This window comes from Phyllostomus discolor, chromosome 12 (genome assembly GCF_004126475.2).
Source record: "Phyllostomus discolor isolate MPI-MPIP mPhyDis1 chromosome 12, mPhyDis1.pri.v3, whole genome shotgun sequence".
In the NCBI taxonomy this organism is placed as follows: Eukaryota; Metazoa; Chordata; class Mammalia; order Chiroptera; family Phyllostomidae; genus Phyllostomus; species Phyllostomus discolor.
The window spans coordinates 42,010,765-42,034,566 of NC_040914.2; the positions used below are offsets into that span (position 1 = coordinate 42,010,765).

At 64.0% G+C, this 23,802-nt stretch overlaps 1 non-coding gene across 1 annotated transcript; it reads left to right on the plus strand.

The window, feature by feature from the left end:
* The first annotated feature begins 224 nt into the window (after window positions 1-224).
* On the plus strand, window positions 225-297 carry TRNAR-UCG. Its single transcript has one exon. It is a non-coding gene; the product is annotated as a tRNA-Arg (tRNA).
* The last annotated feature ends 23,505 nt before the right edge of the window (window positions 298-23,802 follow it).

Genomic DNA, 23,802 nt, shown 5'->3' on the forward strand with positions numbered 1-23,802 from the left:
ACGCAAGCGGGGAGACTCCCCGTGCGGCCAATCGCAGGGCCGCAAGTGGACCGGTCCTCACGCGGGGGAAGAAGGGGACTTCCGGGTGGTCCCTCCCAGCGAGACTCCGAGAACTAGGGTCCAATCCCCCCTGCTCAAGAACCAGGTGGACCGGTCCCCGGGAAAAAAACCGGCAGGCGGTAAAGAGACTTTTTAGCTCATCCGGAACACACCAGCTACTGGGCGGCCGCGTGGCCTAATGGATAAGGCGTCTGACTTCGGATCAGAAGATTGCAGGTTCGAGTCCTGCCGCGGTCGTAGGGGTGCGGTCATACTTTTTCCCTTCTTCCCACTTCAGGGATGAAATACTCGGACCGCCCGGCACACGGTGCCAATCACCACCCCACATTAAAGCCAGGGAACGCCCGGTAACGGCTCCCACACAGCGAGCTCGGCACGTCCCTGTGAAATTGCTCGCCTACGTGTCTCCGGTGGGGAGGGGCACAGCTCAGAAGCGAACCAGCCGCGCGTGCCCCACCGCGATGGGAGGAGACTGGAGAGCAAGCGCGCCGTTTGCGGAAACCCCGATGTAAATTCAACTGATACAGAGGAATGGCAGGAGTTCGCGACTCACGGGAGTCCCCCCTCTGCTAGCTTGGCCCGTGCCGCCTCCCCTAACCCCGGGCAGTTCTAACGGGGGAAAACAACGCTGCGTTTTGTTGTGTTTAAGCCCAATTTGCCCTCTTGTTGTGAACACCTCCCCATCCGCCTAAGCGCGCCCTGCTCCCTCCAGTCTGGGGAGCAGCCCAGAGGGTGCGGTTCGTCGCGGTCTCTGCATCCCCCTCCCTCCTGTTGCTCCAGGTGCCTCAGCAGCTGGGCGCTCCGCGCTCCGCGGTTGGTTGATAAACCGTAGAATAGGGCGCAGAATGAAGCCCGTGTGGACAACGGGAGCCTGGACACCCAGCTGCGCCGAGGAGGAAGCGCGAGGCTCGGACAGACAACACGACTGACTGGGGACAAAAGGCAGGCCTCACCCCACCTCCCAGCCCGTGCGTGTGCCAGGACACCGTGATCTGACGGGGGGGGGGGGGGGCGGCACCTGAACATCGGTGTTTTTCAGTAGGCTGCGGGGATAGCCAGGGACACACACACCCCTCCGCCAGCCCGCCCCTCTTGCAGCCCTGAGAGGCAGAGAAAAGAGCCCTACTGCTCTGGGCGTATTTAACATACACACAAATGTTTTCTTGTTTGTTTTTTTTTTTTTCTTTTGGCAAAAAGATCCAATCAACAGAAAATTCACCATTTTTTAATCCGTTCCCCCCCCACACACACACCTAACCGTGCACTGTGGACATTTTTACAAAACACCCAGAGGGGAGACTCCGGGTGTACATCAGGGAGCCCCTGAGTGAGGAACCTGTTTTCATGACTTACTCCTACTAAAATTCAGCATTTCCATCGATGATGAGGCTAGGCAACCGGCCACAGTGGTGTCGGCAGTAGTACCTGAGACCATTCGTGGATATTTTCCTAATACATTGCAATTGCCGCAGATTTTTCAATGTGTTGTTTCCACTAATATATATATATATATATATATATATATATATTATATCAGCTATTCTTTCTACTATTTCATTATCTTTGCTTTCCTGTGTAAGCATCTGTGTTTTGTGCAAAGACGTTCTAAGAAGGAGTCTACGGCAGGAAGAGGCCAAGAACCCTTGGCCTATCTGAGTGTCACTTCCAAGGGACGCTGTCTCGGGGCCTGCCTGGTGTCCACCGGGAGGACAACCCAGGACCAGGCAATGTCCATCAAGATGCATGCCCCTCTCACAAGGCAACCTCAGGCCAGGCAGGGGTCCTGCCCTTGAAATGAGACTCCCCAGCAAGGGCAAGAAACAGCAGACACCGGTCCCTGCTGGGGGACATGAGCCCTTCCTGCCTAGCTGCACTGTTTCCAGGGTTCTGAGCCCAGCCGCTCCACCTCCCCTCCTCCCCTTTCTGGGAGCTCCCCCAAGTCCTCCCAGGGAAGTCCGTCCCTGCTGGTAATGCGCGAGAGAGCGGATACATCGCCCCCTCTTCCCTGGACCTCTCTCCTTCCACCGTAGCAAGAGACAAAGTTCATTAGGAACTTTCTTGCAAAGCGTGTATCTCAATTGTAACAAATGCTGGGTTTCGGGGGTTTTTTTGTTTTTGTTTTGTTTTGTGTTTTAATCTCCCCTGCCACTGCTGTCAATTTGTATGCCGCATTTCATGGCCTGGCTGGAGCTTTCGGATAACCACCAGCGCTTTACATGCTATGCTTGGTGCTGAACTCACTCAGTCAACTAAATCAATCCTCCCATTGGCCCTAAGACAGAGGCCCTGTAACTACGCCCTCCACCGGTGGGGAAGCGGAGGCACAGGGAAGTGAAGGATCCTGCCCAAAGCCCTACAACCATGCTACACACTTGAGAGCAGCCTCATCCCATCCTCTCAATGACCCCAGTGGCACTGTGGGTACACAGGTGCGACCACTCCTCCATTTCACGGAGGAGAAGAGGAAGCCTCCAAGAACACGCACGAGGTGGACTCACCCAAAACCCACACAGCCCGAGGCCTGGATCAGAACCCAAGGCCTTTGCGATTCCAAAGCCACGAGGCACTTCTGCAAGCCCACTAACCACACCACGGGCCAGAGAGCAGATGTGAGAAGCCAGAAAGGCAGCCACATCATCGGTTGGCTATGGGACACACCGGAGTGGTCGCTCCAAAATCCCAGGTCACGCTACTATCTGCCCTTCCAGTATTTGTCAGAAAGCAACCCGCGAGTCTACGAAGGCTTTTCAGGAGAGACTTCCTCCTTTGTGCTTGACCAAGGGGACCCCCACGAGATCCTCAGACCCAATTAACGTCTTAATTTTATGAGGTCCTACAGGTATGAGAGGGACCGGGGCTGGAAGGGACGCTGCCGAAATGGGGAAATGCCGTGGCGACAAGGGGCCCAGCGGCCTGGCTGCAAGAACTCTGGGGAAGGAGGTCCTGAGCCTGCCCCATCCGCCTCAGTCTTCCTGGGACCTTCCCGAAGGCTCCGGTGGAAGAGGAGCTGAGGTTTTGGCCCGGAGTCTGGCGGCCGCCGCGCTGGACGTGCCAGTTTCCTAACCGGTGGGAGGGCCTCACACACGAGCAGGTGCTCTGCGCGCAGGCTGAGAGGCAGAGAAGAGCCTGGAGGGGGAAGAGGTGCCCGGGTCTCCCCGGGAGACTGCATCTGTCCACACGCTCCGACCGACGCTCCGCGAGTCCGGAGCCTTTCCCGCCCCGCCCGCGGCGGCCTGGACCACGTGCGCCTGCACCTCCCGGGAACTCCCGCCAGAGGGTGCTGTTGGATAGCGCGGGGAACGGCGCTCGGGCGCGGAGACTGGCGAGGTCAGCGCGGTCCCAGAAAGGGCCCAGGTCCGGTAGGAAGGACGGAAGGAGGAAGGCGTGGGGTAGGAGCCTGGGAGACCCTCAGGAGCCCCCGTGTCCCGCAAGAGCCTCGGCGCAGTCCTGCCAGGTCTTGGGGGGTGGCAGGCTTCGAGCTCCGTGGCTTCGGGTCTGGAAACTGACGGGAAGGGGGATGGCAGGGCGGCAGAGCGCGAGCTCCCGCTGAGACGCCAGGGGGCGGTGGTCTGACCTCCTCCGCTGTTCGCCCAGGCCGCGGGGGGCACCCTGTCCTCCGCGTGGTCTCTCCTAGGCCTTTTGCAAGCTCAGAGAGCGTTCGCCCTCAGGACTGAACCCTGCGGGACGCTCTTGGGGGCGCTCGAGGTAGGAGCGTTGCAGCCGATCCCCAGGCAGCCACTGAGGAGCTGAGTCCCGGCGGGGGAGTCGGGGAAGGGGGCCCACGCTCTCGCTCTGTCTCCTTAGGACCTAAGACAGGACGGTGGGGCCCCGGATGCCCTGGCACCCTAGAAACCTGGAAGTCACATCTTGGGTCAGGGCGCCTCGTGTCCCTCCCCAGTAAGCCATGCTGGGAAGGCCGGTCTTTGAGGACAATTGGAGGCCCCTTGCGCTCGGGAGACACCCCCTCCCCGTGCATCTCCCGCCCCCCAAACCGGAAGGCCTCCTTGCACGCTCTTAACTCAGGAGAGGCTCGAGCCAACTAGAAGCTGGGGGTGTACGGCCCCGAAGAAAGAGAGGAAGGGGGAATGCAGGCTGCTGGGACGCTGAAGGAGGAGGAGGAGGAGGAGGAGGAGGAGGGATATTGGCTGTCCCCCCCATGTCATTCCTGAATCTGGCTTCCACCTCTTCAAAAGCTACCTAGCGGGGCCAGGAGCCCGGAGGAAAACAACAGGGTGTCCACCGGACCCGGGTGGAGGGCACGCAGATGGGGGCAGATTCTGAAGAATCACACTCGGCCTGCACCCACGCCCAGTCCCTCCAGACAGCGTGAGACCCAGATAACCAGGGCGCGGCCGTGCAGCCTCCGGTCACCGCACCGCGGCCTCCCAAGGCTGCGGGGGGAGCAGAGAGGACAAGAGGGGCCTCCGGCAACCGGGTTTGGCGGGCGCCTCAACGGGCCGCAGGGGCCGGAGTGGCGGCCTTCAGGCCTGCGCCGCGCAGAGGCGCGCCCGCCCTCCCGCCCCAGCTCTCAATAGTGGACAATGGAGTCCCGGGGTGACCCGAACAAAGAATTTGGAAGTAGTTAAATTGCAGAACACGTTCTGGGCCTGGGTGCTTCCTTTCAAATAGAGCGCAGGGAGAAGAAAAGAAAGCGCTGGGGGGTGGAGGGGTGAGAAAATGCCCAGGGGGAAAGTTGGTGGGTCGCCCCAGTTGCCGCCAGCTACCAGACGCCAGGGATTTCATAGGAAGTGGGGGGAGGGGGAGTGTGGCCCGAGTCGGCCTGACCACCGCTGGGAGAGGCTGAGAAACTTCTCCAGGAGGTGGCTGGGGTTCCCCCACGGGGCAGAATGTTTGTCTTGTACAGGGAGCCCCACCCACCCAGCCACCCCCAAGGCTTCCACGCGGGGCCAGGCTCAGGAACGGGGCCGCCTGGGCTTTGGAGTCTAGAACGGGGCCCGTGGGTGGAGAGAGGGGAGGGAGGGCCTGGGTCCTGCACTCTCTTCTCTCTCTCTCTCTCCCTCTGGGCCCGTGCGGAGCCCTCCACCTCACGGGTGTCTCCTGCCTCCTGCAGCAGGAGCTGTCTGGACTGGTGTCCCTCTCTCGGAGCTGGTTTTTTGTCTTTCTTTCCCCAACCAGTTCAGAAAGGCTGGGTGCCCCCCCCCCACTCTCCCTGCCCACTCCTCCCCACACCACCAGCAATCTGGACTCTCCTAAGGGGAATACTCTCTTGTTTTTCCTTGTAAAGGTAGGCCTTGAAGTGTAGAAATTAGGGCCCATTCATATTTTTCTCTCTCATTCTTTTTCTGAGCCTTGTCATTTTTTCCACACACAACGAGCGCCGTCGCAAAAGGGGGAATGGGGAAGATATTTTTAAAAAGCAGTCAGTCACGCTGGGGTCAGGCTGATTTAGGGGGAGAAAAGAAACTGGGGAGGTTATGAAGACAAAAGTGTAAATAAAAATGGTCCAAAAAACGGCCAGAAAAAATGCACGAGGGTGAGGAAGCAAATCCTCTTTCCCTGTTCTAGCCCTCCCCTCGAGTTGTTTAGGGGAGAGGGAAGTAGGGAGGAAGAAGGGCGCAGCAGCGGCCTCTGCTTCTGAGAAGCGACGCCTCCGGAATCGGAGAGCGCGCGCCCGCCCGCCAGGCAGGTCCCCCCTGTGGGAGGCGCTCGGTTTGCAAGGGGTTAACAGCGTTGCTCGTGAACTTGGCCCGTCTGTCTGGCTCGTGATGGATGTTGAGGCCCGCTGACAAGTTCAGGCGGAGGAACGTCCCCTGCTGTGGCGGAGGGAGAAACACACACAGGCGGAGGGGACCCCGGGCGGGCGGCGGGGACGCACGCGGAAGGCGACCGATAGGGCGCGTGGTTCTGCCAGGCCTTCTCTGCTCCCCACCCCCGCCCGACCGCTCGCCTCCTCCCCCGGAGCTTTCCGACACCCTCGTGGAGCACGCAAGTTTCCCAGGGCTTTGCTCTGTGTGCCAGAACGTCCTGTCGGCCCCTGCGGCCACGCGGAGCGCCGGGGCGCATCGGGGAGCAGGGCGTCCGGAGCCGCTCTCGCAGGAGGCAGAGTTCAGCATTTGGACAGCGGCCCCGGGGCGCCGTCCGCCCAGCGAGTGGAGTTCGCAGGAGCACAGCCCGGGGCGGGAGGGCACGGGGGCCGCACGGGGCCTCGGAGAAGCAGGATTCAGCTTGGAGAAAGCAACCCTGCTTCCGAACGGGACACGACACGTTTCCTCCGAGCTGAAATATCCTTTCGGAGCTCACGTGGGGACCCGGGATCCGCCAATCCAGCGCGAAGACCCTCAACCTAACCAACACTCGGGGAAAGGTAAAACGCCCCCTGGCAGCCCGGAGAGTAGACGCCGCGCCCCCCATCCCCACCCCACCCCATCCCCTCTCCACGCTCCGCAAAGCAGCCGGGGTCCCTGAGCTCGGAGCCGCCAGCGAGGCTTCCAACCCGCCTCCCAGGTCGCTGCCGGCGGCTCTGCAGGAGCCTGGCGGCGCGAGTGGGAAGGATGGGGTCAAAGGCGCGGCGACTCCCCGGGAAAGGCTGGCGGGCGAGAGAGGAGAGCGGAGGGAGCGCCCGGGCGCGAGGCCGGGCTCCCCCACGGCGCGCCCCCGCCCCCTGCACCGCACGCCGGTCCCGGGCAGGGGCGGGGCGGGGGGGGGGGAGCCGCGCTGACGTCACTGCGGGCCGGGCCCGCCCGCGAGGGCGGCGCTGGGAGCCGCTCAGAGCTCGGAGAAGCCGCGCGCTGCCAGGAGCCCCCGCGCCGCCGCCGCGCCGCCGCCGTGCCCGCCTCCAGCAGCTCGCTTCTGGGCGTCCGCTGGGGCCGGGGAGCCGGGAGAGCCGCCACAGCCGGGCCCGAGCCCCCGCACGCTGCAGATCAGGGGCCTCGGAGAAGCTGTCCCCGCCGCCGCCCCACCCCCGCCGCTGCCTCGCGGGCCCCCGGCCCCATTCCCGGTCCGTAAGTGCCGCCGCCTGCCGCGTCTCCGTGAGACTGGGGAGCAGGGCTCGGGCGTGCGCGCTGTGGCTTCGGCTGGAGCAGCGCTGGGGAGCTGGTCTGCACGGGGAGGGGCAGCCGGGGCGCCCCTGCTCGGCTCCTTCGGGCTGCACCGGGTGCTCCGGCTGCGGGGCGCGTTGAGGGGCGCGCTCCGACCGAGCGCGGGAGGTGACGGGGCTCAGCTTCTGGGGCCTGACCCCTCATCCCCAACAAACCGTCCAGGCCAAGGTCAAGGGTCGTGGGGCAGTGGGCAGCGCCCAGAGGGGAGGACGCAAGGTGTGCGGAAAGGGAAGGGGCGCGGAGCCAGAGGGGAGTTGTGGCGCTGCAGGCAGGTTCCATGGAAAGAAGGGAATGTTCCCCGAGTGAGGTTCCCGGGAGTTTCCGGACGCCCCCACCTCACCTCCGCCGCTAACTGCCCTCTGCCTTCTCATCCCCTTCTCCACCGAGAAAACCAGGCAGAGAGCGGCTGCCTGAAAAAAGTACTTTGAGAAACGATGCAACACGCGGCACCCACTCTAGACGGGATTTATGTAGCACGCTCTCCCGCCCCTGCGTTGGGACGTTGTGGGGAAATCCTTTCTGTGCTGGTCTGCCTGCCGGGCCCCAGAGCAGGCCTGTGGGTCCAGGCGGGGGCGTCTCTGCAGCCCCCTCCAGGCCCGGCTCCAGACTCTGGGTGGAAAGGGGGTGACGGTGGAGGGGGAGGCTGTGGTGAGGGGCTGCTTTGGGGGGAAGGCTGGGGGTGGGCCAGGTTCCGGCGGCCTCGCTGGAGCAGGGCAGGCTGGCGGCAGAGGCTGGGGTCCGAGCACTCCCAGCCTCCGGGGGAGTGAGTGCATCCAGAAACGCACACACATCTGGGAAGAGAGCCTTTGGGGCTGAGAGGGGCCCCTTCTGGAGACGGCCCCCCACCCCCATGTCCTGGAGGAGGTGGACTCTTCAGCTGCAGAGAAGGAGAGGATGGAGTTTGAGGGTCCGGCTTCCCATTGAGGGCCAGAGGGTGGGCTAAGTGGGCACTGGGGGTGCGGTGCCATTCCAGGTTGCATGGGAGGAACCCCCACTAGCCACACCAGCTGCTGGAGACTGGGGGGGGGGGGCAGGTGCTGCTCTTTTCAGACCTTTCCAGGACAGGAGGTGTTTCTGCATTCCTGCCCAGCCTGGGCCTCCCCAGGGCCCACGGACTGAATGCCTAAGCCTCAGCTCAAGGATCAGGAGGCCAGAAGTGGGAGCCGGAGAGGGCATTGCGGCCCAGCTGACCACCAGGTCACGCTGGTGGGTGTGGGGGGGATGGGGGCCCTGGGTGCAGGAAGCTGGGTCCCTCCGAGCTAGTCCAGTGCTGGACTTTTAGACTCCAGACAATAGGGAGAGCAGCGTGACCGAGCTCGGTCCGAGGACGGAGCGGGGAGGGAGGCAGCGGTGGGGAGAGGGCCGCCCGGACCCCGCCTAGGCTGTGACGGGAGAGCTGCCTCCTAGTGAAGGCCCAGGCGGGGCTCAGGAACGGCTCGAGAGTCCCGGGCCGGATGCTAGGTCTGGGCTGGGGCTTGGGGCGCTCCAAGGGTCTCGGGCTCTGAGCCTCTCTGGCCTCGGGATCCCGGGTGCCCGGATAGAGGGCCGTTCTCGAGAGTCAGAACTGCCCCCTCTCCTTCCACCTAGCCCCTTAAGTGGCTGTGCCCTGAAGTGGGGGGAAGGGCACCCTGCGGTGGGCTGCCCTGGCCTGGCACTGAGCTGTGCAGCCAGCAGCAGGAAACAGGCACTTGGGCCAGAGCCAGCTGGGAGCCCCGCAGCTGAGGTTGCCAAAGGCAGAGCTCGCCTACCTGTGTGCACGGGCGAGGTGTGTGCCGCCTGCCTCAGGCCGGCTGCTGGATGGGTGTTTGGCCAAGTGCGTGGGGGGCAGGGGTGCTGCCGGTGGCGTGACTCTGAAGGGGCGCAGGGCGCGCGTGTGGCTACAACGGAGCAGGCGTGTCTGTGGGTGCGGGTGCGGGGGCTCGGGAGCTGGCTGTCCCTCGTGGAGGTTTGAATTTAGCAAAGGGAGTCTCGGGCCTTTGGCAGAGCCCTCTGGGAGGGCAGCCTTCTCTTGAGGGGACAGCTGCCACGGGGCCTCTCTTGGCTCCTGTGCCTCTGTCCTGGGAGCTGCTGGTTCCCCTGGAGCTCAGGTTTGCAGCTGTGGGGGGGGGGGGGGGGACCGAGGAAGCCTGGGCCAAGGGAGTGGAGCAGCGGTGGAGAGGGAGGCCGGGCAGGTGGCTCTCAGCACCATGGCCAGGGCTTGGCCGCCGAGGTTGGCGATCCGGTCTCCGCACCCAGCACTCGGCCAGACCCCAGCGCCCACCCTCCCTCCCGGGGTTCCGGGCCTGTTGGCCAAGGCTGTGGGCTCAGCGTGGGACAGGTCGCTTGGAACCCTGACCCCCTCCAATGTGCATGTGAGGGGGTGACGGGGGGCTGGGGCCGGAATCAGCCTGCCCAGCAGCCTGCCACCCTCAGTCAGCCGTGCCCGGCCCACACAATGCCCCTCTGGCTGGCGTCACCTGGACCCCTCCTGTCTGAGCGGTTCGTGAAGGCCGGCCACCAGCCCCGGAGTCTGCAGCCGGCCCTGACCCAGCAGAGCGGCCTCCTCCCCAAGGCCTGCACCCTCCAGACCGGCTCTCACGGTGGTCTCCTTCCCGGGAGCCGCGCTACGGTGGACACGGCGGGGTCGCTGATTCCAGCGCGGTCCCAGGCAAGCAGGGCCTGGGAGCCTCCGGGGCCAGCCTTACCTGCTCCCCTCCGAGGGACTCAGTTTCCCAAAAAGGGGCAGCAGGGATGCGGCCCTGATGACCGTGGCCTCCTGCATCTGAACCGAATCCAAACGGAGCTTTTAGTTCTTTCTCCCGGAGCCCCCACCCGCCCTCCGCTCGCCAGCCAGGCCTCCGGCGCCGCCACGTTACCGGGAGCCAGCCATTTTGTGCAGCATCCTGCTCCGACCCGACTCCGAGGGGCTCCTTCCCGCTCTCACTCCCCCCCATATCCCCGTCCCCCCTCCCTCTCGCACAGGTGAACCCTGCCTCTCCGCCCCTTCCCCTCTCCACAGCCCCACGCTCCCCTCCCGCCCGGGGCGGCCCTGAAGGACTGGGGCTGTGCGGGCCACCCACACGCACACCCAGAAGGGGAGACGGTGCGGGTTCCAGGAGCTGCGGGAGGAGGGGAAGCCAGGGGCGCCTCCCAATTATGGTAATCCCGTGGAATTAACCGTCTCGAGCCCAAATTCGGGCGGTTCCTCCCCCAGGGCTGCCGCCGCCGCCGGCCTCTCCCGGCCTCTCCAGTTGCCGCCGTGCCTGGCTCCGCTCGCCTTCTGGAAGGAGGGGTGTGGGTGTGTGGAGTGGGACTTGGAGCGGGGGAGTAAATGCCAGGCCTGGGCTGGCACGAGCTGGCTGGGATGGAAGGAGGATGCAGGTGGCTTTGGATTTGGGGTCAGGATGGAAATAGAGCAAAGCGGAGACGAGCTCGCACGCACGCGCGGGGGCAGCAGGCCCCGGACGGGATGGGGAACTGGGCAAAATGGAGAGGTGTCACGTTTGAGAGGAGAAAGGGATATTTAGAAAAATCATGAGATCCGTGCGGAGCCATCCTCTTCCCCCCTCTTCTTCGCAACCCACCCTGCGAGGATTTGCCTGGCTCAGAGCGTCTCGGCGCCCCAGGCCCTCCTGAAACGGACCCCCCTGGGCACCTCCGCCCAGCCTCCTGGTGCCCCACAGCAGCGGAGGTGCAGGCACAGAAAAGCTGTGCATTGACCCGCTGAAAGCCAGGAGCCCGCCCGCCCGTTCACTGCCCAATCTCTGCCCCTAGATCTTTGCTCTGGGAGCAGAGACATCGCATTTTTTCCTGTTTAATCCCTCGCCTCCCCAGTGTGGCTGGTGGGGGGGTGGGGAGGTGAGTCCCAGCACCCAAGGCTGGAGGGCAACCCCCAGCATCAAGGAGGAAGGGGGTGATGGCTGGGGTGATCAAGAAGGGGTGCGTGTGGGCCGCTCACCTCTGGAAGGCTGCTAGGAGGCCTCCAGGGCCGCTGTCAGGCTCAGTGGGGTGACTCTGGGGGGACCCGTTAGTTAGGGCAGCCCCTTTCCCCTGTTCAGCCACTGGCAGGGGTGTGCTGAGAGCCCTAGGAGGAGGGCCAAGGTTGGCTTTGTGCTTTTGTTTCGTGGTGGATTGTGAATTTAACCAGCAAGCCTAGTTTGGGCCCAGGACATCTCCAAGAGGCCAGGCGCACTCGGTTGTAAGCTCCTAGACACTCTCAGAGAGAGCTGGGACCCAGCAGTCCGGCCCTGAGCGCGGGGGCCTGGTCCCAGGGTAGCGTGGCTGGAGGACCTCTGCGCGCCGTGGACTGTGGGTGGGATACTGACCGGTGCAAACCGGGGCACTTTAGTCCTCCCTCCTCTCTAGGTCTCCGTGCGTGGCCTCGGTCTCCTGCAAGGTGCTGGGCGTGGGGAAAGGAAGTGGGAAGTCAAAGGTGAAACGGCTCCTATTCTCGGTTCTCAGTCTCCCAAGTGCGCACACGGTCGCCCCGGAGAGACCTTCACCACGCCCCGCCAGGCGCGTCCCCAAACCTCGTCACTGGAGCTCCCTAACTCCGATGGTCCGCGGTGGCTGCAGGGCTTCCGGAGGCTTGGTGGAAGGCAGAGGAGTTTGGAGCTGAGGCCAGACGGGGCGCACCCAGGCGCGCAGCCCTGAGGCTTTCGAGGGCAGAGGGGGCCCTGCCCTGCCCTCCGGCAGGGGAAGCCGTGAACGCCGAGGCCATTGTAAGGCTGGGTGGTGCGGAGCGCGGGAAGGGGGCTGGGATTTGAATGCGAGCCTGTGATTGGCCGATCTCTGGACTGACGTCACTTCCCCGCGGGGCGATTAGCCTGCGAGAGGAGGGCTGGCGGGCCAGTGCGCTGGGGGCGGCCGGGGCGCCCGAGGCTGCCGGAGCGCATCGCGCGGGCGCCCTCCGCGCGCCCCGGGACGCCGTCGGAGCGGGCGGCCGGCGCCGGTGCCCAGACGCACAGATCGGGGAGCCGGGAGGAACGCGCAGGGAGGGCGACGGAGGGAGGGAGGGAGGGCACTGGGCGGGGGCTGCCGGCCTTCGTGGTGGGAGTCAGTGTGTCTGTGTGTCTGTCGGTCCCCTCTGGCTCTCCGCGTGCCCCCGGGGCTCCGCGATCGGCGCCCGCTCTCGACCCCGCGCCTGGCGGGCGGCGGCACGTGGGGCCCACGGCGCGGCAGCGGCGGCGGCGAAGGGAGGCCCGTTTCTCTCTTTGGTTATCTAGCTGTATGAGTGCCACAGAGCCGTCATAAAGCTAGATAACCGAAAGTAGAAATGACTCTCACAACTTCTGCGTGCGAGCGCCCGCCCCGCCGGCCGCCCCGGCCCGCGCGAGCCACAGGAGCTCCAAGGAGCCCGGCGCCGGCCCAGCGGACTCCAGCCCGGCGGATCGGCCGCGCCCGGACCAGGTACCTGACCTCGGCTCTCTCTCCCCGGGACACTTGGCGTCCCCGGGAGGAACTTGCCAGCTGTTCCCTCCTCCTCCTCCCTCCTCCTCCTCCTCCTCCTTCCCCGCTCCCACCACGTCCCCCAGCGCCGGAGTGGGAACCCCAAAGTGGAGCGGGCCGGGTGAACGGAGGGGGGTGGGGTTGCAGAGGGGTCGCTGGCGGGGAAGGCGCCAGCGTTCGCCTTCACCCCATAAATCAGGCTGGAACAATCCTCTCCCGGAGTCTCGGACGGGGATTTTGGGATGCAAATGCGATGGGAGAGAGACGGCGGCCGGTGGGGGGTGGGGGTGGGGGTAGCGAAGGGATGGACGGGGGACTGCCCCGCCGCTAACAATGCGGCCTTTATCGAATTATTCGACGAGTCAGCCCTGAGCGCCATTAGCATACGGCTTGGGGGTTGCCGGAGCTTCGCCCCTCCGTGAGGTCAAGTTCTTGATAATTTGATCACTTTTCACGGGCTCTGGCAGCTGCCTTTGTGTGCAGTTGGGGGGTCTGTGTGCAGCGTGAAGCGGAGCAGAACTGGCGAGGAGTGAGCTCAATGGCTAGGGGCCGGGGCGGGGGGACTCCCTCCCCGACGGGCCGGCCCTGCCCTGCATACAAACCAAGCGCGGGCAGGCGGGTGGGCGGGAGGAGGAACTGAGCTCAACCCAGTGGCCACCTCTGCACCAGACCTGGCCGGCCACTCCCGCCGGTGCCTCCCCAACTTCCCGGAGCGCTTAAGGTGCTGACAAGCTCCTGGCAGCCCCTCCCCCTAGTCCCCCCCCACCCACCCAAGCCACAACATAAGATGTATTACAATGTCTAGCAAATAAAAAAGCAATTGGGGGAAATCTGCATTCCGTTCCCATGGCAACCCAATGCAGCATACCCGGCCTCTTAGGCTCCCAGCCCCTCTTATCTGGGCTTGGGGAGTGGGGCGCACCCTTGCTCACTGCCTGAGGAATCTGTGCCCCCTACGGATCGTAGCGCTGGGGCCCCCTCCGAGGTCCTCGTCTGCCTCCAGGTCCGTCTCCTCCCTCACACCCCGAAGGGTCTGAGGCAGGCTCCCGGGGGCTTGGAGCAGGGCCTAGCCTCCTGGGCAGGAGTGGCTGCCGCCCCAGCCCCAGATCCGGCCTCACCTCCGGAAAGAAAGGATGCAGTGTGGATCCAGAGCCCCTGGCGGTTTGGGGGGGGCTTCTAGGTATGTGGGTGTGTGAGTGCCAGGACCTGCAAGCTGCAGGGGCCTGAGCCGCCCCCCAGACACCATCCCTGACCCCCGTTCCCTGCACACGGTGAGGAGGCAGACCTCGAGGCCTGGAGGAGCAAGCAGCTCCCCCAGCCCCGCGAGGAAGTGCGGAGCGGCCGGGGTCACCGATCCGGCCCACCCGTGCCCACCCGTCCCTGGGACCTGCCCAGGGCTTTGTGATGACAGAAGTGTTTTTCCATTTTCCTTCCCTCCTTTCTTTTTTTCTTTCCTTTTCGGCCTTTGCTTAACACACTCATTTTTTGAAAATAGGTTATATGTGTGAGAGGCGCACATTCCAACAGCACAAAAGGGCTATCCGTGGTCTCCGGGACGAGGAAGTGCCCGCCCGGGGCGGGTGGGGGGGGGCACTTTTCCCCGTATCACCTTTGGGTTCGGAACCCTGTGAGTCTGTTAGCTACTGAGAATAAAATGTGAATGAGAAGAAAACAAAAGACCAGGCAGGAAACGCCACCTGCCCTCCTCTCAGTCCCCAGCTGCCCTCCCCGGAGACAGTCTCCAGGTAGAGGAAGGTCTTCAGGGGTCCCGTGTGGCACCCCCCCTCCCCATTTTTCAAGGTCAGTCTCCCGTTTCCCTGGCGAGAGGCTGGCGTAGAGTGACCAGCGCCATCCAGGACCCGCCGCGCCGGCCAGCCGGCCGCGGGCAGCATCCCCTGGGCCGCCCGCCCCTCCCTCCCCAGCGCACCTGGGAGCCTGTGCACAGATCGTGACCTCATTTCGGAGGAAACCGGAGCAGCTCTTCCCGCCCCCTCACCTTGTGCCGCTGCCTCCCTTCCTAGCCAGCTGGCCCTGGGCCCAGGGCTTCCATCCTCCCTCCCCACCACCCCCATCCCTTCGCCGTTTTGCAAGAACTAGCCCTACTAGGAGCTCGGTGGCTTGGAAGCCTGGCAGCTGTGTCTACACAGTTCAAATGGGTGGTTTATTTTATTTTTATTTTTTTGAACACCAGGGTCTGGAACCATCTGGGGAGTCCTTCAGTCTGGGCCCGGGATGGAAGAGGGTGAGCCCGGGAGAATGCAGTTTGCTTTCCGCTTTCTACGAAAATCGGTCGGTGCAAACCTCCCACGTCTCGGAAAGGAGGGCAGCCGCAGGGCTCTGCGGGGCAGGGAGTGAGCGCCGGGCTCCGGATCTGGACCGCAGCCCACACCAGCGGAAAGGGCCCTGGGGAGAGGCCAGCCCGGCCGACCTGGGCCTGGGGATATGAATGACCACCCCGAGGAGAGCCGTGTCCAAATCCTCTCTGGACATCGAGGCTCCACCCTGAAGCCCCATCAACCTTTTCTGGTTTCCGGGTCGGAGGAGCCAGCGGGGCCTTGGGTCTTCTCAGCCCTCCTTCCCCTTCCCCAGGAAGGCCTCCTCCCGACCCCGTCTAGCCACTCGCTCCCCCTGTCTGGGCCTCACTTTTGTGGGGAGTTTGCACTGCTCCCCAGGCCCTGGCCCAAAAAGGTTTGGGGGCGCCTGCCCACGCAATGGGAGCTGTGGTTTGGAAGCTAGAATTGATTAGGATCTCAAAGGCGTTCTTCACCCCTTTCCCTTGACCTCTCGAAACACCGAGCTCAGTAAGGCCCTAGAAAGCCACTGGCGGGGCGCGGGCCACGGCAGCCCCCGAGCTGAGGGAGGCATCCAGGGCTTTCTCCTCACTGGTCTGGGAACTCCCGGGCCTGAAAGACTGTTGGACCATGTAGGTCTCTGCCCCAGCGAGTGAAAGGCTGGCGTCGCCGGCGCCTGCTGAAAATCGGGCTGTGGCTCAGCCAGAGGCCTGATCCAGGCTGCTCAGGGAGCTGTCCGCGCCCGCGCTCCGACCTCGGCTAAGTGGGACCAGAGCGCGCAGGGAGCGAGGCCGCGAGGCCTCCCAGGGCCCAGCGGCGACTCTGAAAAGCATGAAGGGTTGGAATTAGGCGCTCATTTAGCGAGCGTTACTAATCCGAAGTTACAGCGCTAATTCCCTGATCCTGCCGCTCCCACACGCAGCGCCGGGATTAGAGGCGCGGCCGCCGCCCCGCCCCGCGCTCACGCCCCAAATGCGCCGCCCCGCGCCCTCGGGGCTGCGGGCTCCTAATCCTAGGCACTCGCACGGCCCAAACCTGCAGAGAGGCGCAGCCAAGATGGGCAGGGAGGGATCCGCCCTGAGCTCCGGGGCAGCCCCAGAGGGATGCAGGCGCTCTCCAAGGCCCAGGCGACCCAGCGCGGGCCAGAAAGCCGCCTGGATCTCTCTAACCCGGGTTTGCGCGGCCCCTTGGAGGCCGCGGCGCCATTTTAACAGCCCTCGATCGCCCCCTTGGCACCGCTCGCACCCTTCTGTGTCGGGGTGTCTCTATCCCCATCCCACCCTGACTTTTGCCCCTCACCGGCAGCCTGGGTGGAGTGACCAATCAGCGCTGGCCTGGGGTGGGATGCGCGTCACCATGGCGACGGCGGGCGCCCTGGCAGCGCTGCCCATCACAGAGGGCGAGTCTCCACTCCGTCTGGACGTGGGTGTGAAGAGCAGGTGGGGACGGGTGGGGGGGTTGGAGGAAGACGTGGCACCTCGAACCCATTCTCCTCAGGGTCGGTTCCGCTCGGGTCAGGCACGGGAGACGGCATGGTGTGGTCAGGGCCTGATCTTGTCCCTCCACCTTTCTCCTCTGGGGGCAAAGGTCTATCTTGGTCTCTCTCTCTCACCCTCTTCTATCTCCCTCTCCAGGAGCTCTCAGAGGGTCCCCCAAACTGCCTTGCTGCGTGTAAGTGCTATGATTTTGGGCAAGTGGCTTTCCCTCGCGGAGTCTGTTTTCTGGGCCCTGCGATGGGCCAGTGTGCAGGCTCCTCGTGGAGAGAGTGTGGAATGCCCGGTGGGCACTCCTCCTCCCTCCACAGGGAGGGCGGGGCTGCGAAGGGTGGCACTGGGGCACGTCCCTTCTTCCTGGGGATGCCGAGTCTGGGTGCCTCCTGGCTTCCTAGAGTCAGCTTTTCATTCCTCCGCCAGGCGGCTGGGAATCAGAGAGGTGGGGAGGGTTTTAAAGAACAGAGCCAGGCCGGGGGCTGTGGCTGGAACAAAACCTTGGTCAGTGGCTCTAAGAACCGGGGCCTGCGGCTCCCAGAGCGCTGGCCCCTTCCTTCCAGGCCTGTCCGGCTGAAGCACCACTTTAAGTGGTCCAGGCATTCACTGGCCGGCCCCTCGCCGTAATTGAGCCGCAGGGGTTTGAAAAGAGGGCCAGGGCCTCAATGACCGGGCCTTGGGCCGGGCTAATTGGTTTTGGTTCAAGGGGATACTGGGTTTGTGAAAAGCCCCGAACTGCCTTTCCCACGCCAGAGCCAGGCCACAGCTTTAAGGGGAAGGGTTCAAGGGAACCGGGACCAGGCCAGGGCGCTGGGAGCCAGGTGCCGCCAGCTGAGGCCCTTGAACGACTGGCCAAGGCATTCCTCGGCTGGGAGGGTGGGGAGCTGTTACTAGAGACTTGGGGGGTACCCTCTCACACACGTGGCCGTGCCCAGAAATGAGCCACCTCCCTGGAGCCCCTGGCGCAGTTGGGAGGGGGTGTCTGTTTTCCTTGCTACACTCGGCTGGTCAGAGGAGCCAGCAGCGTGCTGGTGCGTCCATCCTGCCCGCCCAGGGAGCAGGACCAGCCCTGGGCTGGTGGACTCTGGGGAAGCCCTGGGGTCTGTCCCGAGTGGGAAGGGTGATTGGTATGGGGACAGCCCGCTTCTGTCCCTCGCCGTGTCCCTGGACCGCCCTGGGTGTGGGCAAACGCGGAGGAGCCGAGACGCAGAGCTGTGTGGTGCTTTAAAAAAAGTAAAATAAAAATAAAGTGCCATCTGTTTCTTTACATTAAAAAATTAAGCACCAATTGTACAACGACTTCAGGCTGCCGTTCTTGTAGACAATACTCACGGGAAGGCCTTGGAGCAAATCTCCTTGGGTGCACAGACACCTATGTGTTTGCACCCAGTGACCGAACACTTGTCCACATGACATGCCCATCTCGTTCACCTGGGAGCTGCACCCCGCGTCACCCGCCTGGGTGACCACCAGTTTGTACCAGGGACGGACACAGGGCTGGGCGGGAGCCACAGAGAGGCCATCACACTCACAGCCAGGACGCTGCGCGGGCTGAGGCCAGTGCGTGGAAGGAGCCTCCTGAGCAATCCCCAGCTACAGACACCCCCCCCACCGCTTTTCTCTCATCTTCCAGATTTCCACCGTGCTCGCCCACTTGAGGCCTGTGATAAGTAGGGGAGAGGTACTTCGAAGAGAGATAAAACTCGGTGAATCACATTTTCCAATTTTATTTCAGTTTTTAATTGCCCAGAGCCTGATTTCTTGGGGCCTCTGCTGACGCGCGCATTTGAGATTCATGTGTAAATATGCACGGGGCCTGTGTGTGCGCCAGGGCCTCCTTATCACCGAGTGTGCGCTCCCGGTGTTCAAACACACGCAGTCCTCATCGGCACACCGTTATGGGTCTGCCTCTTCTCTAGAATCGGGTTAATTCTCCCTTCGCTAATCCTCAAGCCCATTAAGTTCTCCACCCCCCCAGCCCCTCCCCCTTACACACACACGCACACACACACACACACCTGCAAAACAGACCAGGGGTCTCACCCCACTCCACTCCCCCGGCAGGCAGCCAGGCAGGCGGGGTGCTGGAGTGCAGGCCTCCACCAGGCAGACTTCATTCATATCCCCATATACTCCCTGGCCCGTTCCTTCAGCTACGAGGAAGTGTTAGCATCAATAATTCAAATTAAACCGCACGTGCCAAAATACATGAACAAAGTCGAGTCAGGGGTGTCTTTGCCTTGATTTAGTTGTCTTAGGTTTGCTTACGTGCTGATGCGACGTGGAGGACAGGGGGAGCGAGAAGTGAGGAGAGAAAGGACAGATGCCGTGGGAAGGGGCGAAGAGATGCCGGAGAGAGAGAGGGAGGGAGAGAGAGGGGGGGGAGGGAGGGAGGGAGGGGGGACAACCCCTCAATCACTGCCCTGGGGTCCCCAGCCATTAGGGCCCGCTGCGGGGCTGGAATGCGCCTCCAACGTCAGGCCGTCATGAAATATCGAGGTGTGGATGCGCGAGGAGGGATTCCTTTGTTTACCGAGGGAATGGGGGAGAGGACTTGTGCCTTTGGGGATTAAGGAGAGTGGGCTTTGTTTTTATGAAGGGCCTTACTTCTTGTCTGAAGTTTCCTGCAGCTGACTGATTCAACTCAGACATTCCTCCTCGCCACCCCGCCAGCCAGCCGGGGCCGCGGGTGCGCCCCGGGAGCCCCTTCCCCATCTGCTCGGGCCCCTTTCTCCGCCGGGACCCTCGCGAAGGGTGTGAGCCTTCGCGCGCGGAGCTGGCAGGCTGTGGGGAAATCCGTCGGGGGGCCAGGCTTCTGCTCGAAGGTGTGTGTGTGGCAGACAGCCACGCACGCACGCACGCCCCGCGGGTGTTGTCGGAAGTCTGAGTTACACGCCGACACACATCAGAGGTGAGCAGCTCTGCGGGCTCCGACCACTGCGGGTGCGCCCGGGGAAGCCGCGCCCGGGACGGCATTTCTCTGCCTCCGCGAACTTCCCTCCTGCCCCTCCTGTCGGGTTGCACCGGGCCTCCTGCCGGTTTCCCTCGCCGCGGGCGAGGCTGGCCTGGCCAGAGTGTCCCCTCCCTGGAACCTACCCCGGGACGGTTTTTTGTTTTGCAAGAAGCACTGTCCTCGGAGGCGTGGCCCAGCCAGCGTCCGGGAGCGTTCATGCTGACGGCCACACATGCTCCTGGTGTGACCGCGTTTCCTGGGATGGGGGCGTCAGGCCCCCGATTAACTGGGGGCGGGGGCTGCTCTGGGCTGGCCCTCTGCTAGGACGGCCCTGCTCTCACCCGAGCGGCAGCAGTGAGTGGGGGACAGGTGAGCCTCGCACGTCCCCACTCACCTCCCCTCGGCGGCGGCCGGGCGCCGGAGGAGAGCTATTAATGGAAGGTGCCGGCTTTGTGCTAATTAGAACCTCCTCTCCGCCGCCATCTGCACAGCCCCACGCTGGCCGGCCTCCCCAGCCCCCCACCCCCCTGCGCTGGCAACCTAGTTTCCGTCACCCCCATGAATTGGGGGTTTGCCGTAGGTGGAGCTGCCCTCCTGGGTTTCTGGTGGAACCCCGGGTCTTTGTGCCTTGCGGGGGTACCCCAGGGGGCGTTTCTCCCACCTCCTCTGTCTTTTGAGGATGGAGGACTGCTAGTGGGGAAGGGGTCAGCACCCTAGGCCTGTCCCCTGTTCCCTCTGGACAGCACTCCTTCAGCCCCGGGCCCCTCGGCGTGGACCTGGGTGCCCCGCGGTCCACGGTCCCCACCCCAGCGCACCTCGACCTGCAGCTCCCCCGGCCTTCCAGGCAGCCCGGGGTCAGGGCTGCCGCCCTGGCTCCATTCTGGAAAAGCCCGATTTTAATAAAATTCATTTTGCTTTTTTTCCCCCCTTTCTTTCGCCTCAGGCCCAATCAATGGACATAGTTTTTTAAATGGAGGTTGTCTCTTATAGAGGTTTCATTGAAGAAAAAAAAAAAACCCACCACATTAACATCACATTAACGTCACTTAAAGAAAAAGCGCCTCTTAGCTTGGAGGGGGTGGGGGGGAAGTTGGGCTTGCAGCCTAATTATCACTTGGGATGGATCTCTCTCTCTCTCTCTCTCTCTGTCTCTCTCTCTCCCTGTCCGTCTGTCTTTCTCTGTCGGCCAGAGAGAGGGGCATCTCCTGGAAAAGCTCCTCTTTCCAGCTCCTGAGCCCCCTCAGGTCCCCCTGGGGGCCGGGTGTAAAAATACCGCGCCCTCCCTGCCCCTTCACCTCGTTTTCTCCTGCTGGAACCATCCTGAGAGCAATGCAGGTCACCCACTTCTCCGGCTGTGTGGACTGGGATTTTAAGAGTCAGGAGTGGATGTGGGGCCAGCGTGAGGCTTGGGCACGTCTCTCCATGGCTGTGGGCCCAGGCTCGGGAGGGCTGGGAGAGTCTCTGGGGTGTTCGGGGGCTGCAGGACCCCCCCTACCCCTGGCCATGGGGAGAGCAGGGTCACTGGCTGCCTCTGGGGCCTCTTCCGCCCAAGGGGTGACCATTCCCGAACTGAGGCACTGGCGGAAGACCCCGCGACACCCTGGACTGAGATACTAAACCGAGGATCCAAATTCCAGAAGGGCAGCGAGCGGCTGGGGAGGGAGGGAGGCCCACGCCCATCAGGCAGGCGGGTTTGGGGGGGCATGCTTTGGCCATGACCACCCAGTGAACCCTTGGCAAGTCCCACCCCCTCTCTGGGCTTCTGTTTCTCTGTGAAATGGGGTGAGCAGTACCTGCCCCTCCGGGGGTCATGTGAGAGTGAAGAGCAGTAGGCAAACACAGTGCCTGAGCGAACCGCAGCTCTCTCTGCAGGCGGGACGGGGTGGACATGAGTGTGGGGATCGGAACTCCTAAGCTGCCTCCCTGGAGACAGTGGAAGCGCCCGTGGGAGTCCTGAGTCTCTCGGTAGAACAGGCCAGTGCCTGTCCTGCCGAGCATCCCCAAATCGGGAGCCCCCCCACCCCCAGGATTCCCAGGAGTACCCCTGGTGGGAGCACTGGGACTCCGGTAAAGTCCCAAGCTTGGCTGACTGGGGAGACGGGCGGTAGGTGTCTTTAGAGACTTGGAGCTGGGGCAGGAGTGGCTTGCCCCACCAAGAGGGCATCTCCAGGAGGCCAGTGTTGGCCGGAGATCCAGGATTTTTAACCTTGGGTTGTTGCTTCTGGAAAATGGCCTGGGGTCGCTGCTCCGCAAACACCGAGTGTCAGGACTCCCGGGCGTTGCTGTCAGAGGAGGGGAGCGGAACAGGGTCCTCCGGCCGTAGGCGCATCTAGGTGTCCCCCCTCACCCGTCTCCATTTCTGCAGCTCCACAGCTCTCAGCGAGCAAAAAGGTCCGCTTCGGAGGGCGGCCTCCAGCGGGTATGGGGCCCGGAGCCTAGGAGACCCCTCTTAGCCAGAACCCCACCGGGCTTCCCTCCCCCGTCCCTGGCTGTGGTCGTGACCTGGAGGACGCACGCGTCCCCACCGCCACCACTTTCGAGCAGGAAAGCGGATCTGGGCGGGGGTGGGGGGCGCCTGATGTCTCCCTCTGTTTTACAGCTTCTGCCCCGCCTGCGCCTGCCTCCTCCGCGCCATTCCTGCGCTCAGCGCCCTCTTCCCGGGCACGAACTCGCCGCGGGCACTGGCTCTCCTCCGAGGGCACGCGGGAGAAAGGTGAGTGGCTGGGCAGCCGTCTGCTCGCACCGCAGCTCCACCCCGAATGTGTCCGAGAACGCGCTCGCGAGCCGGCGCCCCGCAGCTTGGGAGCCTCCAGGATCAGGTCGGCGGAGAGGCTGTTTCCCTGCGCCACCAGAAAGGCGACCCCCTCGTCCCTAGCCGGGATCCAATGTCACCCCCACCTCGGCTCCCTACTCCCTGCAAAACGGCGCTAACAATACAGTTACCGGTTTGTCGTGCTTTGTGATTCAATTCGGCAGAGCTGGCGGCGGGGGGCACGGCTGGCTGCACACAGTAGGCGTACATAAACAGCACCTCTGAGAGTTCCGGCCTCCGACGTGGCTCTTGGGCCGCCTGGGCCCTCCCTGTCAGTATTCCACCGAGTCTGAGGCGCGCACGGTGGCCTTGCCCGTCCCGCGGGGACGGTGCGCTGCCTCCCGCCGCCGGGGCCCAGACAGCCCCCTAAGGGCTCGGGCCGCGCGCCCACCGTGCGGGCTGCAGACACCGGGTCCCTGGCCCAGCGCCGGGCGCCGCGGGGAGGGAGCGTCCGCACATCAGGGGCCTCTGCGAGCCTCCGCACGTCGCGGGCACCAGGGTGCACGGCCCGCCAGGCCCTCGGAACCCAAGTGCCCGCGCGCGGGTCCCGGGGGGAGGTGGTGGGGGGCGCGCCGCGCGCCGGGAGCCATTTTGAGAGCGCGGCGCAAGATGGCTGCGCGCGCACGAGGATGGGGCGCCGCCCGCACCCCCGGAGCGCCCCCCCTACCCCCGAGCGGAGCGCGCGTGGACGGCGCGGCCCGGCGCCCCGGCAGGCCCGCAGGTATTCGTGACCCCGGGAAGCCACATCCGGTTCGCAGTCCCCCTTCCCGCCATGACCCCCCGTCGTGGCTGCTGTCCCCCTCAGGTCGCTGCGTGCGCCCCAGGCCGTGCGCTCTCCCTCGCCTGCAGCGGAGACCGCGGCCCAAGCCTGGCTTGCAAAGGGATGAGTCGGCCTCCTGGCGGCCTCAGGGGGAGCCACCACCCCACCCTCCGCCTCCAGCAGTGGCGTCATTTTGGGAGCACGGGCCTTTCTGCCCTTTGGTTGCGGCCGACCAATGTCAGGCGCGTGGCTGACACCTGCTTTTTCTGAAAACTTCGAGGCCCGAGGGGCCAGCAGGCCGAGGCTGTCTGTCTGTGGCTGGTGTGGGCAGTGGCCAAGGCACGGAGGCCCCCGTCGACAGGACCGGCCAGGTCTGGGGTTGACCGCGTGGTTGGGGTTGAGGACGGCGCCTGGAGGCTCCATTCACTCCTCCCGGGCTCCGTCCTCCGGGGCTTGGGCCCCTTGGGGAGGAAGCTAGAGGGCGGAGCTGACACGGGAGCGGAGCAGCGGCGACTGGGAGCTCAACCCCTGCAGGCCTGCGTCCCAGGGTCAGGGCTGCGGCCCCTCTGCCACCCCCTTCCACCTGGGGAAGTCACCGCAGCGCAGCGCTGTTGTTCTCACTGCTCCAGTTGCCCCACCTCTGCCCTGAGGCCGGTCGCACGCACGTGCATTGGTAACAGAGTGACTAAGAAACCCCAGGGATGGTCCTTCGTGTTTACTGAGTCACCCTTTGTGCCTGGCCTGGTGCTGCGCATGTCACATCTGGGCCCATCTGACCCGAGGCTGAGTCCCTCTTTGTAATTTTGGCAGGTTGTGGATTCAGGGCTGTTGGCCCCGAAGCCTGACTTCTTAACCCAACACAACACTCTCTTCCCACAAACAACCCATGGGTTCTTCACACCTTTGTGATCTCAGGGGTTCGGTGCCAAACCCCCCAACCCGACACAGCCTGTC